The sequence below is a fragment of the Ambystoma mexicanum genome, chromosome 7q (assembly GCF_040938575.1).
Source record: "Ambystoma mexicanum isolate Mex_15411 chromosome 7q, UKY_AmexF1_1, whole genome shotgun sequence".
Classification (NCBI taxonomy): domain Eukaryota; kingdom Metazoa; phylum Chordata; class Amphibia; order Caudata; family Ambystomatidae; genus Ambystoma; species Ambystoma mexicanum.
Window position 1 is genome coordinate 234725458 of NC_090941.1, and position 17510 is coordinate 234742967.

Sequence of the window (17510 nt, forward strand, 5' to 3'; positions counted from 1 at the left end):
AAACAAGAAATGCCACTGCTACATTTGAACTTCCCTCAAGGGTGTGGTCTTAAACAGCCCAGGAATCCTGGACACAGGCTGATGAAAATTAACAACTGTAAGCACTTTGGCGAATTTGGGGTTCAACGTTGTTCATAAAAGAAAGAGGACTGAATTATTAGATAACAGATTGTAGCAAACAAGAAGATACATCAACCAGCGGATTGATACAATGTTTGGTCAGGTGGCCTCACAGTTTTCTGACCTAAAACAGTATTAAACGCAAGATTAAATAAGGACAGTTGCAGTCAGCACATTTCTTAGATCTTTAACCATTCATGACCAGCTTTTACAAATGTATGAAATTGCACACAGAGATGTAAATATTATCTTTTGAAAACATGAATTTTGATGACGTTCTTATATATGCCTAAGAAATATTCCCACTTGGTTTATTGGGAATGCTTGTTAGTCTACAGCTGCTCTGTTGGATTTCGGATCCTGGAAGATATGTAAGGCTGTTAAAAAAAAGGGCTGGGGTGTGTGCTTAGATGTAAAATGCATGGAAGGGAATTGAAAAAGAGGTTGTCAACATTTCATCCTATCTCCTTTCAGACATATTACAAAGGTGTATTTGGGAATTTTTTATGTTTCTCACCATCTATGAACGTTCAGTTTGAAAATACTCAAGTTGATTTCTTCCTAATCACACAGAAGTTAAAACTTCACATACTATTTTCTCATTAACAGAATAACCATTTTTTTTTTATTTGAATCCCATCGGAACTGTGGATCAATGCATACTGGGGCTGAGAATATGATGAAAAGATTGTAGTACTTGGAAAATTAACATGTTGACATTAGACAAGATGTCACAGCACAAGAAGACTTCAGCTATGATACACATATTGCAACTGTGAATGGTATGAAGCCACCCTAATTATTTTGTGCCACAATTTGAGAAGTGAAATTTTACTTTAGAAATACCTGATACTACTGCAAAAGATGAGATGATGTCATCACAATAAATATGTTTCACAGTGGGGATCATTTGCTTTTAAGACTGTTGACAATAATGCCTTGATTGTTATCAAATCTTCTGATTAAGTTGTAATATGCATCGTCTTCATGGTTTGTCTCTTTGGCGCAGATGGTGCTGTGTACTGGGGTTGCATGTGCCCCCTTCCAAAATGGCACCCATTCTGCAGTTTAGCCATCCAGTTTTCCCGATCAGTGTGGATTGGGTGCCTCCTCCCCGACACCTGGATCCAGTATTTCAGATGCCTGATCCCGGTGAACCGCGCATTGCTACTGCTACAGCAGCCAAACTTCATGAGTTTTCATTCTAGTGCAGATCTCAACTTTGCAGCTTCTAGCGTCTCGCTATTTGCTTTGCCTTACCTGTGATTCTTTTCCTCCTTCTAATTAGGGAATCTTCCCTCAATTCTAGACCAGTCCTTTGCATTTCCTGAAAGCCACTTCCCAATCAGTAAAAATCTCTCTAGTTCTCGTGAAGTAGGTATCCCAAGCAACATTCATAAAACAACAACCTGATACTTTTACCACCTTAATCCCGTTCTTTCTCCTCCAGTCCGTGAAGTCAGCCTTTTTCCAACAAACTACATTGCCCATTAGACCTTGTGGGGGCTTCCACATTTACTTCTGCATTTCCCTTTTCAATGCAGTCTCCTGCTACCGGTAGGACCATCAGCCTATCCTCTATCTCTCTTATATTGATTCAATCTCTGGTCTGTCTCACTTGTGCTCTGTTTCGAACATTATGGGCTGGATACATCAGACGATCCTACGGCTCCTCCTCTTCTGACTCTAATGGCTCTCCGCTGAAGGGTAACACTCTTACATTTGATACTTACGTCACCAGACATTACATTCTGGTTCTAATCGCATTCTTACCTTGCTATGAAGTACTGCTCCAAGCTAAACTCCATAACTGGAAGGATCAAACTTCCACTACCTCGATCCAAGCATACAGCATTCTCTAGCAGCCAAGACTTCCCTTCACATCCACCCTACGCTCACTCGCAACACAGGGTTTTTCCCCTGTGAGGGTTTCCATGGCGTTCTCACTCTGGTCAGATTTTTCAGACACGGAGAGAGATGTTAGGTGAGCTCTTCATTCTTCAAGCTGTATCAAAGACCAGGTTGGTGAATTCTCGTGTCTGTTGCCTAAAGGTTAGGTGCTGTGGTGAATATGTTGGTAAGCCTATGTATTGATCTATACCAGCATTAGTATAAAGTAACATATGGTGGTAATGCATACATATCTTTACTAACAAGAGATTTTTAGTGTATTGCCAGGTAGGTCACATGTGCTATGGTTAGACAGATCTCATGACCATATTGGCATCTAATGCAAAGATGTTCCATGTGGTAAATAACTGGAGAGATAGGAATGTATTGAGGAATTATGAAAGTAAGTCAGTCCTATAACTACAGACCTATGTGAAAAGATGTCCATATGTGTCAACCGGTTATTTTCCCTTGATGCAATGTCCTTACTGTTGTCCATATGCAACAACAATTATGTTTCTTACCATATACAAGGAATACACTGGGAAAAGAATGTGGAGATTATATCAATTGATATAGACTCCCTATATACTTAAACACAACCAAAGTATGGTTATTAGGCCCTGGAATACATTCTCCAGGATACGTCTATTAATTCTCTAGTACATAGTGCTATGCTGTTGGATGAGGTTAAACTCTACTTGAATAAAGATGTCTTCGTAGATGATGCTTTATATTAGACACATATTCAAAACACTGCAACAGGCTCATGTTTTGCTCTACTATAGGCAAAACATTTGGTTGGATGGTATCAGCTATCATAGGCCTTCTGCTTCTACTATGTTGTTCAAGGGCCTGAGATCCTGTATGAAGCGCCAAGAACCCCCTTTAGCCTTGCGCACTGGGTATACAGCCGTGTTACATGGTGATTCTGAGGGGACCAATATGCCATTATTTATAAGGGCCGTTATGGTTTCATATATGCCCTCATCTGCCTCTTTTGATAGTGGGTACTGTTTCACTCTGGGGAGTATTGCACCTTTTTTCAATTTTATCCTTACTCCCCCTATACTTTTTATGCACCCCACGTCATAGGTGCTAGTAGTCCACAGTGATGTGGGTACCTTTGTCATATCCTCCTTAAAGAAGGGGACTGGGGTGCATGCGGGTGCCTCAAGTGCCATTGCAATTTTCTGTGCTACTTGTTTGTACGCCACTCTTAGCCATATTTCCACACTCATCATAAACACCATTTCACCTTCCTCCTTTTCTTCTGAGAACAGCTCCTCATCTGACACCTGGGTGAGTCTACATCCTTCCGCTAGTGCTATCACTGCCCTCCATGCCCTTCCTTCTCTGTCTTGGGCATGTACAGCAATGTAATCAGCTGTTGCTATAATGCTCTCAATGTCCACTGGAACCACCTTTCCTTCTGGCTCATTGACTGGTGTTTCTGGTCTGAACAGATAGGCTGCTGGCCTCCTCCACATTGTTCCCTCTATCCCTGGCATCCATGCAAATGCCATGTCTGTCCCGTACTGGAAGAGCTCGCCATCTACTGGCTCCGCCCTAATCGCTGTTTGTCCGCAGTATGCTTGCATAATCTGTCGTGCTGTGAGCATGTTAATCCCTGGAGTGGAGCAAATGATGCCGTCCTCAGTAAATGAGATCGTCATATTCAACCTGTTCATTATGTCTCTCCCCAGTATATTTACTGGTGAGGCACTATAATATAGAAGTGGGACTGACAGGTCATAATCTCCTATAGATAAGGGAATATTATCAGTAAAAGCAACCAACCCTTTAGCCCCAGAGAATCCTTGGGTGTTCATGGCTTCGCCTGACATCTTAAATTTACCTTCCCTTATGCAAGACCGGGTCGCCCCGGTGTCAACAAGGAATGATAACTTTTTGTCACCTATCGTTACCTCTATGCGTGGTTCCTCCGCACTATTAGGTGTTACTGACAGGATGGGACACACCAAGGCCGTCTGTGGGCTGTCCTATTGAGGGTACAACGATTGACCATTTCCTGTGTAAGGGTTGTGTCCCAGGACCGTCACCCTACCCAGTTGTGTTTGTTGTACTTGGGGTTGTTGTGTTATCGCTACCTGTTGTTGTGGCAGTGAATGTGTCTGTGGCTGTTGTTGTGTTATTAGTTGTTGCTGTTCATTTCCCTGTTGCAACGTCTGCTGTTGCTGTATGCCCTGCTGTTCCTGTGTGGGCCTTGGTTGTCCCTGTTCACTCCATGATGGTGTTCCTGGTCTTACTCTACACGTGCGTGACATGTGCCCTAATAATCCACAACTCCAACACACCGGTGGTTCCCTACTCTGCCATGGAAAGCTCCCTGTGTTGTCCTGGTATACTGGTTGCCCTGTGGGATAGGAATTTCTAAGTCCTCCCACCTGCTGTTGGGTATTATATCTGTATCCTCTCCCTCTCATAATTCCTCCTCTCCCCCTGTTGTAATTATAATACCCAGCTCCTGGCATTGGGTATCCTCCTCCCATGTTGGTCGTGTATGGTTGGAGTGGCGGCACCTGTTGTGTTATAGTCTGTGAAGGTGGTATTTGGGAGGGATCTTGTGCAGCCACTACTTGTGTGGGGCTTTGGGTCATTGTTGTAGGCGTAGTTATTAGTGCCCCTTCCATTGTGTATTTAGTAAGCTTTTTCTGTACTAGTTTAGCCTCTTCCGTTTTCCTGTCCTCTTCCTTTTGTTTCATTTTTCCTTGCCATGTCCTGCAATGATGCACTATAGTCAGTTGTATTTCTGGCCATGCTTTTGCTTCCATTCCCACTACTTTCTTCAGTTGTTTCTGAACTCCTTCCGGGAGCCCTTGTACTAGTATATGATAAAATATTGCGGGTGTTTTGTCCCATTGTTCTCTAGTTTCCATGCGCCACTTCTCTAGGATTTCCTGGATATAATCAACAGGATCTTCGTTCTCACGCATCTTGCGGGAGGTAATTGCTCCTATGTCTGATGTGTCTGGGTACTGTACCCTCAGTGCCTGCCATAGTGCATGTCTGCAGTTTGCGAATGGTGCCCCATCATGCGATGTGTTTGTTATTGTTACCCCAGGGAATCCCGCTCTCTTCCAAATGTCATCCGCTGCATCCCCTAATATCGATATTAGAAGGCCCTTCACATCTCCTACTGCCAGTTTCTGTCCTGCGGTGTGTTTTTCCATTTCATATATCCACTTACCCGCACCTCCACTTAATGATGGGAGCCTGCATTTTATATTTTCTTTGTCTGTATGCTTCCAAGGGACATACTGTGGCCTAACCCCTCCCCTCTCCAGAAGTGGCATTAAGTTATGTCTCGTTTTACCCTTTGTGTTCCATAAAATCGAGTCCTCACAACCTTCCTCTTCTTCCCTTTCTTCTCCATCGTCAATTTCATCCGTATTTCCCCTGCTCGTAACTCTTTCTTCTCCATCTTTTCCCCTTCTTCCATCATTTCCTGTATTTAATGTGGGCATGTGTATTCGCCTTTCCTGCCTGCGTCTAGGGAGGTCCCTAAGCCGAATGCATAGGGTGTCAGTTCGTCTGTGAAGGGCGCAAGTTTTATTGTGCGTAACGAGCGTGAGGTGGTTGAGCATGTAGGGTGCGATGGGAGAGGGCGTAATGGGGACGGTGCGGCCTCATGTGTCTGTCTTTCCGCTATTCCTTGCTCATCCTCCTCACTTCTCTCCAGCTCATCCTTTCTCCTACGGATCCATGGCGAGTCTGTGTTGGTCCGGGTGATGTATAGTTTATCTAGGCTTTCCCTTTCACTGTTTCTTCCTTCCTTCTCCACTCCTTCTTCTTCCTCACTACAAAAGTCAGTCATAAACGGCACCCCCCACTCGGTCTTTTTCCCCTTTATTGTTACTGTTTGTAAGTCTACTAGGTCCAGTTCTCCTTTTTCTCCTTTATCAACCGCTCCCCTTTGCGCTGATGTTGTTGCTACTTCTGTGTCTCTATATACATCCCCCCATACTTCACTCTCCCTTCTCCTATCTTCTCTTTCTCCTTCATTTCTCTCCTCCATCTCCCTACCATTTTCCTCCCTTTTCCTTTTTAATTCCTCCATTACTTCACTACTCATCTGTTCCAGTTTTCTTTCATCCTCTTTCTTCCTTTACCATTTCACCCTTTCCCTTTCTAATATGCTCTCTAGCACCCTCCCTTCTTCGTATTTCTTAGTCGTTTCTGATAGTAATCTCCTCTTCCACATTGCCATTTCTTTTTCTTTCTCTTCTTCTTCCCTTTTCTTTTCTCGCAGCACTGCTCTTGATACCCTTTCTGCTGCTGCTTTTACACTTTCAGCTTCTCTCCTTTGCTCCTCAGTTCGTTCCCTTATTTTTTCCAATTCGTTCTTACCTTCTTTCCTTTTCCTCGCTCTCTCTCTTTCCTTCCTCTCGAGCTGTTTGATCAATTCATTCAGCTCATCCCTTAATTCTGCTAGTCGTTCCTCCAAAATCTCTTCCTTTTGCCGTAAGAGCTCTTCCCCTCTCATTCCACTCTCCCTGGTATTATCCTCGTCTGTTTTCCTTACTACCTCCTTCTCTTCCCCTGTTAATGAACCTCGTAATTTTAATAGTATCTGTGCAGCTACCCACTCATCATTTCCTATTTCCACAGTTTGTTCTTCTCCAGTCCTCCCCTCCCCTGCTGGCATCTTCCTATGAGCCACATATGGTGGAGGGCTGTATGCCGGGTTCGAGTACCCCTCAGCCGCCCTTAACTGACCTCTTTCTATTTCTCCTAACTCCCTTAAAGGGTACAACCCCCCTCCCTCCGTTTTCACTCCCTTTGCTAGGGGTATATCGTTGCTCGGTTCCTTTTTTATTTCATTTGATGTATTATTCTTTTCTCCTCCCTCTTGTCCGTTCCCCGTGTTCTTTGGGTCTTCACTCCCCTTTTTCCCATCCTCTCCTTCCTCCTTAATCTCTTTTTCTTCCGGTATTTCCTCCACAGTGAACATTCCATTTGGTCCTGGTCGGGACACTTGGAACATCCTCCATAAGTTAAACACCTCCACATGGTTTGCCAACTTCTTCCCTTTGTATGTATTATGCAGATGGTTTAGTAGTGAATGTTGGGCATATGGATCGAAGCTACCATTAGGCGGCCACAGTGTTATCATTTTGTTGTCCGTCCCCTGGGTCCATTCTATGCTATACTTAATCAGTTTCTCCCTATGGGGTGACAGTGTTGTACATATGTGCTGTAGTGGGGTAGTGAGGGTGTTCCCCCACCCTCCCGATCCTGTCCCGTATGACATAGTAGCGCTCCACTTGTTACCCTTCCCCTATTTGGTAGCGGTTATCTCACTAGCAGTTTACAATATACAGCCTTATATCGTTACCTGGCCCCGTAAGTTTGGGGACTTGCGATAGTCCGCTAAGGAAAATTATAAAAATATAGTATTTACATTTGTATATTTTCTTCTGTCTTTCTTCCTTTACACGACACCCTTACGGCCCTCTGCGGCCGAGGCGCACGTAGCCCCCTGCGGCTGCGTACCCCTTATGACGTTCTTATACAGTCGTCCTATTTTCACTTGCTCCTCCTCCTTCTTCTACACTTGCCGTGGCCGGCGTTCTCCGTGCGCAGCCACGTCCCCCGTTTCACCTTTCCCCGATCAACTCATTACCGTTTGTCTCCGTTTCCACTCCCTTACCACAGTTCTCTTCCCCACCACTCTTAGAAAGAAAGATGCCTTGTGCTCGGGATATCCTATGAAAGCCCTACTGGTGACGTCACCGATCTCTTCGAGCTACTGGTAAGTTCTTCATATATTCTTTAAGTTCAAAATACACTTGCAATCTACCCCCGTTAACCTCACAGCTGTCTTCCTGTCACTCCTGGAACAAGGTAATCAATAATATAATCGGACTGCGCACGCTGCGTCGCCTCGCGTGTGATACGCCCCTCGACAGGAGGGCTTAACCAGCCAATTATCTTCCGTATTGGGCAACTAACTAGCTACCGCCTACAGGGAAACGTCATCTACCTATCGAGTTTCTTGCTCGAACAATAGGGATCCTCATCTACTCATTGATCAATAAATGCCAAATCGTAGGAAACCACACACACACCCTTACACGTAGTCGCGACCTAGGCCAATCAGTGTCTACGAGCGGCCGCACGTGATGTTTTCGTGCTCCGCCCCCCTCGCGTAACATAGCCGACTGCTCTCACACTCGTTCGGCTACCATTCATTCCATTGCCAACACTAAATTGTCAAACCTTCGCCGCGCACCTGTGCAACACCTCCCACCGCCCGTATTTAATTCCTCCCCCCTCCCTCACAATTTCACATTGCTTGTTGTGCGTGGCATGCTCACCAAGTTCTCTTGATGCGGGGCCGCTCGACTGCGTGCACCCCTCCAAGCGGCTCGCCACCTCCCCTCGTCTGGACCACGTCTGGACACTCGCCAACCGCGGGCGGGATACTTCTCAACCGGCTCCCGAGGGCCAACATCCAGATTGCGCTGTCCGGTCTTCTCGCAGCTCAGCGATGGTCCTGTAGTCCTCAGAAGGGGGCAACGGCAGAGTGGGCCGCGCCACCGGGCCTCCTCGCAACGCGATTACCTGGAAAAAGTAAAAATAAAAAAGCAGGTCTTAAACAGATCTCAGCAGTGCCTTCAACTTGTCGGGGGGAAATTCTGCCGGGGTCGGCCGGACCGTCCGCAGACCTCCGGGCAGGGAGGCCCCAACTCCTCCCGTATATCCCAAAAGAGATAGAGTATGAGACACACGCAAGAAGCAAGGTGACTCTGCTGTTTATTAGACAAAACGGCAGGGATGGGTCAAGGAGCGTACGCGTCCGTCCTGACACACACACAATCGTGGGGCTCGCAGGCCCTTTTTACCTTAGTATGACGCGCTACTTGCGTCACTTGGAAAGTTTAGCAAAAACCTATCTCCACTCTGGATTGGTTACTCGAGTGGTAGGGTTAGTATAGCGCACATATAGAGAACGGTGTTAGTGGCTGAGGGTTAGTCAGGTGGTATACCTGGGCTGTCCCTTCAATTTGATACATGAAAATTGTTACATGAAGACCTCTGAGGATTGGTCAATGTGAATGGCGTCAGTGATAAGAACCCCATGTTCTAATTGGTCCGCTCGCGAGCCTCCCAGTCTGGGACTATCGCTGTTCCCAGCTCGCGGTGCACCTGTCATTTGCAACAATGTTTTAATATGGGTAGGTGTAAACAATGTGAGGATTTATTCATATGTTGGGAGGTCGAATACTCCCACTGCTGCAGATGTCCAATGAGTCCTTTAATTGTATCTGCTTGTGTCTCGAAACGTGGGATTCAGGCGTCTCCTTCCTCCTGGGCTTGGCATCTTGTCAGGTTTGACTTTGTCACGTGAGGTGGGACCGTGTTTGAGGCAAAATTCAACACAAATAATATTGTTTTTCCTACTGTGTGCCTGGTTTATCTTGCAGGTGCGACCTTGGCGTTGGCTTGCAGCGTGCAAGATTGCAACATCGTGCCCTTGGCGGTGTGCTTTCGCCGGGCTCATTTTGCAGGGTCAGCAACCCAGTTCTTGCTCACTCAATGTTCATGGAAGCTTTTGCCTGCGGCCTACTTGGGCCTGGTGCATAGGTGGAACCGTTTGATGCAGGGCGCTTTAGGTTACGGTATCATATTTCTTTATCCTCAGTATCGTGTCCCCGTTATATTCTTCATTATGGTACATGGCTCTTAGAGGAAGCGTGAGCAAGCCTTTTTTATATAAGTTCATGATGCGTCTTGCGTTTCTAGATTTTGAGAGCCTATGTGGAAAATAATAAAGATGTACGTCCGTGAGTATGTGTGTCGCCTACGTCATAGCACTGAGTATATTCTTCGTGTAGATTGGTGCGGGAGTGTCCGGTGTGTATATTTGCACAGGTGTGCTGACCGTTGGCTAGGTCGTCATGGCATCTCTAACGACGTGTAGGTTTAGTCGAGTTGGTCCGTGCCGCAGGTGTCGGCATGGACAGGGCGGGCTGCTGGGCAGGTAGATGGGCACATCCGTATGTTCCTGTACCAGGGTATTTGGTCGTCCGGTAGATAGGCAAACTCCTCTCGTGGCGGGTGTCTGGGCCGTGATCCTCTAGGCCAAGCGCGAGAGGGGAAGGGCGGGAGCCTGTTCTTCCATTCTCCCACTTCACTATCATAGGCCTTTGCATTAGTTCGAGATTGGTGGATGGAAATCATTATCTTGTGGCTATGCTACAATGATGTTGTTAACATTGTATGGAAAGGGGGGTGTCCAGTCAACTGGTCGACAACAAACTGGTCGACTGCAATTTGGTCGACACCATTTGGTCGAATGCCAAATGGTCGAATTTTTTTTTTTTTATATATATATGTGTTTTGTGGGTTTTCGTGTGGGGAAAAAAAATAAAAAATAAAAAAAGGGGGTTGGGGGGGGACCCCCCCCCAAAAAACCAAAAAATGGGTAAAAAAAAAAAAAAAAAAATTCGACCATTTGGCATTCCACCAAATGGTGTCGACCAAATTGTCTGTCGACCAAATGTTTTCGACCATTTGACTGGTAACCGGAAAGGGCATGTGGCTGACCTAAACAATTATCTGAAATATCCGAATTGGAATAATGTAAATTTGCTTATTATGTACGATTACTCCAAAGTGAACATAAACTATCTGTAATTCGAAATTAAAATTATTAACAAACTTTCAGATATATGATTTTCCAGGAAACTAAGTGCATGCCGTTCACTCTACATGTGAACAGCTTACATCATACAATCTTAAAATGAAGATTTCTGAAAGGTGAATTACTCAACGTGATCAGAAATTGTTGTCTCAGCCAAGACTTTGAATTAGAGTCAAAATGTATGTGTTCTAGGTTTCAGGCAAGAGATTATCCTTAACTGACCTTAGATTTGGCATAATGAAAGGTCAAAAGTGTGAACAGGTACGAACAATAGCTAGAGAAAAGGGTAGTGCAAACAAATATTAAATCCACCAATCAATGTATGACCAATGTCTATGGTATTCAAATAATAGTCGCAAGATCTTAGTCAAGCATTGGACAGTTGTTCAACTAGAAATAGACATTAAACGTACAGTCTGGAAATAGCTACATATTACCCGTAGGATGCCCCTGAGTATGAATGATATGTCTTTATGTGATTATTTCAGTGCCAAAACACTGTTAAACTACTATTGTCAGTTTAAAAATATTCCTCCCCTAATATCTTTTCTCATTTCTGGCCTTCAAAATAGTTTCCAAAATATCATGGCAATCACTACACTGTACCAACACACAATCCTTAATTATGTTGTTGACTTTAATTGCTTAATTTTTCAGAGATAACTGTAGTGGGACGTAAACACAGATCATTCAAGGTAGCAAAAAGCCATCTAGCGATTACAATTGTAATAACATGAGAGCAAAATAATTCACAGAGTACTCAGATAATTTTTCCTGTATGCCGACAAATAGCTAAGGATGTATTTTTGATACAGTATGGTGACATAGTCCATATTATACATCACAGATCTTGATTCCTTTTTGACACCCTCCCCACAAACTGCTTTTTACCCTTTACCACCTAGTGTCCCATTACAGTGAGAGACCATTTCCGATTGATAACCCTCCTTCCCCATCCAGCTCCACCAAGCAATTCATTTGGAGGTGGGTTCCCTCATGCCCACCACTTCACTGCCACCTCCCCTAACCCTCATCTCACCTAAACCTCAATTCCACTTTGCAACCAGGTAATTTATTTTAACCACGAGCCCACAACATAATTTCCCACCAACTTTATCATACTTTACTGTTGTTGGAACTTCATTTCAGTGAATGATATTTGTGGGTCCGGTGTTATCACTATATACCAAATGATATGATTGTGACAAGGTATTCTGAAGAATGAACATCTGTAGCTACTACTAAATGGCTGCATAGGGGATTTAAAGGTAGAAACAGATCTATCTGTCCTCATGTCACCAACAAGCATCATGCAACCCGGGCCAAAGGAAATATGTTTAAAGGTAATAGCAGTGAATGTTTGCATTTCATTAGTGATTCTTTTCTATGTGTTAGTATGCTTATGTGGACAACAATAAGTAGGCAGCAACATTACAAAATCTAAGCTACAAATCTAGTAACACATTCACAATCAACTTTTTGGAGGATTAGAACAGTGACTATGCACTATTTAAGTTCCATTCCTTGTAATTGAACAAATTGGTCGAAATATGAGATGGTAATCACGATTTCTCATTAGAAAAAACTGTATCAACATGAACTATACGATTAAACACACTACATCCTTATAGTGCCAATGTTGCAGAAGGATATCATCTATTCCTTGTATGAATGTATAAAGGATGTGGTGTCTGAGCATCTAATATTTTCTGAAAGCCCTTCACTTGACAGAATACTGCACCAAACAATTGTATTTTTAATATGGTATCAAGTCATGAGTGTAGCCAGTTTGTCATTGTGAATGCTAGAATTGTGGAATTTAACATATTATCTTGATTTAATCCATTCAACATGTATACTTTCTGCTATTTTATGATGATTTGCACATGTTTACCATCATGTATATTATATAGATAGATCTATGCATGCATGAAAAATAGTGTTCTCTTAGGTAACTTGTGTTACACTGGTTATTTAATTATTCACACACTGCTACTTTACACTTCATATGCATTTGCTTTGGGTCAAATTTAGGCTTTTATTACATTTGCACTGACACTTTAAGGTCCTGTAGTATTTGTTGCATTGGCAAATATAAAAAGCACCACTGATAAAGAATGTGGTTGCTTTGACAAATCCTCATGCAAGAGATGAAATGCACATGAGCCGGATGTTGGATGGCTGGCTCCCTTAGAAGGACTATTGATCTCCACGCTTGGTGCCATCACCAGATTATTAAAACACAAGTGTACTGGTTCCCGTACACTGGGCCAAGTGCATTGACACAGTAGGACCACACTATGACCACTATATAACCTACACAAACAGCTCCCTCTAGCAGTGACAACAGATGAAGCTATGATTGCATCAGACAAACATACAGGGACAAACATACATCTGGCCTTCTATAATATTGTTAGATGGCTAATACTGGTGACGTTTAGATGGTCTAGGTTAATGGTCTAGTGCAGAAACTCAGGGTTCTGTCTTTTCATGCAAATACGGCCTTTATGTGCTTATGGTACATTTGATCTGGAAGGTCTATTCAATCAAGTACTTTCTTAATCATTTTAAGGACAAAACAATGGTGCAACTTTATTTCTCAGTATTGTCAGATATCTGTTCTATGGTAATGAGCAGGCTACTGATTAATGCTACTTTGCTTTTTTCATGTATAACACAACATTCACCTTTCCCTTTGACAGATGTCTCCATATGGACAATGGACATCTGGTTGAAGTAAGGTGCTTAGTAACTTTAGCACTGCAACAGGCATTTTGCAACCATTGCAATGCAATCTGAAAATACTTTGTCTACACTGCTTTCATAGGGTGCTTGTTAAAAGCTGTTGCAGGCATGGAGATGTACTGGTTGCTCAATCTTCCTTGAAATTCCACAGAATCCAAGAAACACTCTCATCTAGCTCAAGCAGCAAGTGCTTTCCATTGATATAAAACTTGTACTTTGAACTGGAGAAAATATACTATACCCCCATCAATCCCCTACCTTGGGTTTATCACAAAGCTCTAACCAATATGGCATTTAGACACTTTCATGGTCAGATTGTGTCTCACATTGGGAAGAAGCTATTTATTGTAGTGATTTAAGCTTCTTATGAGATGTCACTGAGATGGTTGCCACAGTGATTATTCGATGCATTTAGTGTTTGTTTAAACAACCTATGAACGGTGCCAAGTATATTCTTCATCGCAAAAGGCATGATCTGAAAATGGTACAAGCCTTTTCCCTGACATTTTGAACTAAGACAATCTGCCAAAATCCTGAGATCAAAATTAGGACAAAAATAAGCTGCCCCAATTTTACCACAACTTTATTAGCGCAACAGGCTGCATGGTATTTTAACGTTCTGCTTTTATTCCATTCACCTTGTCCGATTATGTTGTATTTAATCTTTTTTCACACTATACAATAATGCATGCTTTTTGTCTATGGATAAGTTTATGTTATTGCATGAACTTAAGTAACCTTCTACATACAGGAAAAAGAAAGAAACTACAGGTTGTAGAAAAAATAAAAGTAACATTCCCCTGTTTTCACAAACATTTTCTCTTGATAAAATCTATAAGAGGCAGTAGGGCACCATGTTGATTAGATCACATCATACATCTTAAAATTGTCTCACCTGAGTTTAACTACACTTCCAAATAGTTAACATAGTACATTTAAAGAAAATGGGCAAGACAGACGTTAAAGGAGGAAAAAATAGTGCAAGATAAAAACGCTCTTCATTGTATTTTAACTCACTGCAATGCCTAGCCATATAGTCACAGAGATCGATATGGGTCTAATGGTTAACGCTTGCCTTATGCTGCCTTCTGGTACTGCGCAGCAAGCTCCTTCCTGTTCTTTTGACAACATTAAGATTGTAGATCATATACTAGCGAGTGCTCATTCTCAGACTATACTTCTTTAACCATGCATTAAACCCTGAAGGCATTTCACTGATCCGGCTGTACATTTTTATTTTGTTATCAGTGACTTTGAATAATACACAAGACAACCGCTCCACTGTTGAGCAGAGATGATTTCCCACTTTATCTTCTCTTAAGAAAAATTCATATTGTGGAATAGCACTTGGAGCGTTCCAAGTGCTGAATGAGATTAGCATATAAATGATCTCAGGCCCAAATAACCGGAACGACTCAAAGAATATGACAAAATAAAACTTTATTATCAATTCAATAAAGAAGGGAAATCTGGCAAACAAAGGAATTGTAGTTCACGCACTCCCATTGCATTTTGTTTACACAAAAGGCTTTATACTTCGATGTTCGCCAGCCATGATGTCATCCTATGTGGCAAACAGTAAAACCTATTGGTTGGAGGGATTGGTTAGGGGAACATATATACCAATATCTATTATGGGGGGCAATAGCCACACTATAGGCAAGATGAGTCGGAGACAAATAGTAACCCCTCAAAATTCTATTGTTAATAACCTTTGATTCCAGTAATGGATTTGACCAAAAGTTCAAAAGTGATAAAAGTCTGCAGCCCCCCAGGCTGCAAAGTTTCTTAAAGATTCATTAAACAATAAGAAAGTTATTAAGCATCAACCTTTTTATTTTCCTATCTCCCTTTCATTTTCCCATGGACGAAAAAGGTCAATTTCTGCCAAAGCGCACATCCCAAACATCTGGACGGATATGGACCAGGTCTGAAACCTGGTCACAAAGTGTTCAAAAGAGTGCTTTGCTTGGTTTGGGGTTATTCTCTGCAGTAGTTATTTAAATATTTGATGGAGAAGGTGGTGACCCTTACCCAAAAGAGATATTTCGCATGGTGCATTGCAGGGTCATGGTTTTCACAAATGAAACAACCGCCATCTTGTTTTTCTCTTAATGGAAGAGATATTTGCTGCTACCGCCGAGGTAATGGGAAAATGAAACACATTAAAAAGCTATGTTCTGGTCAAAAACTCTAGAAATAGCATTATGGTAGAGGTGGAGGAATGGCTTGGGGCACTGATTGAAATTTAGGACTTTGAGGGGGTACAGAGACTGAGATCGCAACACAAAGCTTTCTGTAGCCTGGGCTATAGATGCAAATTGCTGACATCTGAAAGCAAACTGAGTCAAGAACCAGCATGTGTTTTGGGGTGAAGTGGTGAGAGCAGGGGAGGTGAGGAGGCCCTCCGGGGAGAGAGGGGAGCTGCCATAGATGAGGCGGGCACTTGGTGATGGCCTGGGTGGACAGGGAAACATTTATTTTGCTTCCATTTAGCCAATATTCACGACTATATCTGAGGTTACAAAGTACTATAGATACCCGTGGGAAATAGTAGTTCTGTATTTGTGGCTATATGTTTTCGGGCATCTGTGTTTTATTTATTTTTTAAAGTTATTTTGATAGATATAGTGATGTTGGGGTGAAAAATGACTGTCCATAGCCAAAAGGCCATTGTCAGTGACTCGGAAGGTATTCTAGAGTGTTTTCTATTTGTGTTGTGTGTTTTTAGGTTTTTATACATGTGAGACCGTGGTTTAAAAAAATGTATATTAAAATAATATTTTCTACTGTGGTTTTAGACAGCCCACATACTATAGTTTACCCTGTGTATTATTTCTCATGCTATCACATTTTGTGCATATCAGTTTTTTTCTGCCTACTTTATTGTTATTATTTTTAGCTATATTTAGGTTTCTTTAATTTTAGGTATCATACATTATTACTGGAGCTGTGTTGTGGTGTATAGTTGTTTTAACTTTTGTTGGAGTTTTAAATCTGAAGTGGGTCCATCTCTTCTCAGGCAAAGTTTTGTAATCGCGGCTATGATAAAAGTCAATGAACTGTAGCTGCAGGTATGAGAAAACATTTTCTTTTGCATATTTTATTGTATTTGTGTATTCATATGTCATAAGTAGTCCTTAAAAGGACTGTTTTGGGGTACACTGAGTGTCGTTTTTTAGTACATCTGGAGTACTGTGTTGATGTTCTGAAGGAACACTGCATTTCCTTGATCAGTTAGGTGTACTTTGTCATGTCTATAGAAATTGACCATGTAGAACTGTATGTTGTTGTTCGAAATCTATAATTGGTTGTGGTCTCTCATGAATGCTAACACTGTTTTATTAGCATTTCTTCAGGATTTCTCAATTTTACCATTAAATGTGGTGGTCCATATCCAATTTTGAGTCTGAGTCATATTGGAAAAGATAAAGATGGTGTTAGGATATAAGCACATACTAGGAAATGTCACCTCTGAGCCGTTGCGCAGCCCTAGTGCAAATAATCAATACACTTTGAAACTGTGTATATAACAGGTAAACAGGTTTAGTGCAACAGGTAATTGCGAACAATAAATTAAACAGCCAGTATGCTATTTGAACAGATTTTATGGACTGGTACAAGAACAGAACTGCTGACACGTGTTTTGACCCTGAACAACAGGTCCTTTTCAAGGTAAAACTGTTAAGTAGCAAACACAATTAAGTGTGTATGGATATTACATGATATCACAAAATCATATTGTAAAGGGAAAATTGGAAAAAGAGTAAGTAGAGAACCTTTTATATAAGACAACCAAGGATGAAAGGGATGTGGGCCAGACCCAAAGGAGAAAAGCAAAACAGGAAACAAATAAACAAATAAATAAATAGCATAACGTCATGTCAGAAAGCAGTGAACCACATCAAACAGCAATAAAATGCATATTGCATGTAGGTGAAACATACAAATTAAATTTTTACCATGAGTAGTTGAACCACAGTCCCAAATGTAATATCCAAGCGATTATGGCCAGATATTGGAGACAAAAGATATGTAAATGGCACAATGAGCTTGGACCCTGGATGGGCAAACACACAAT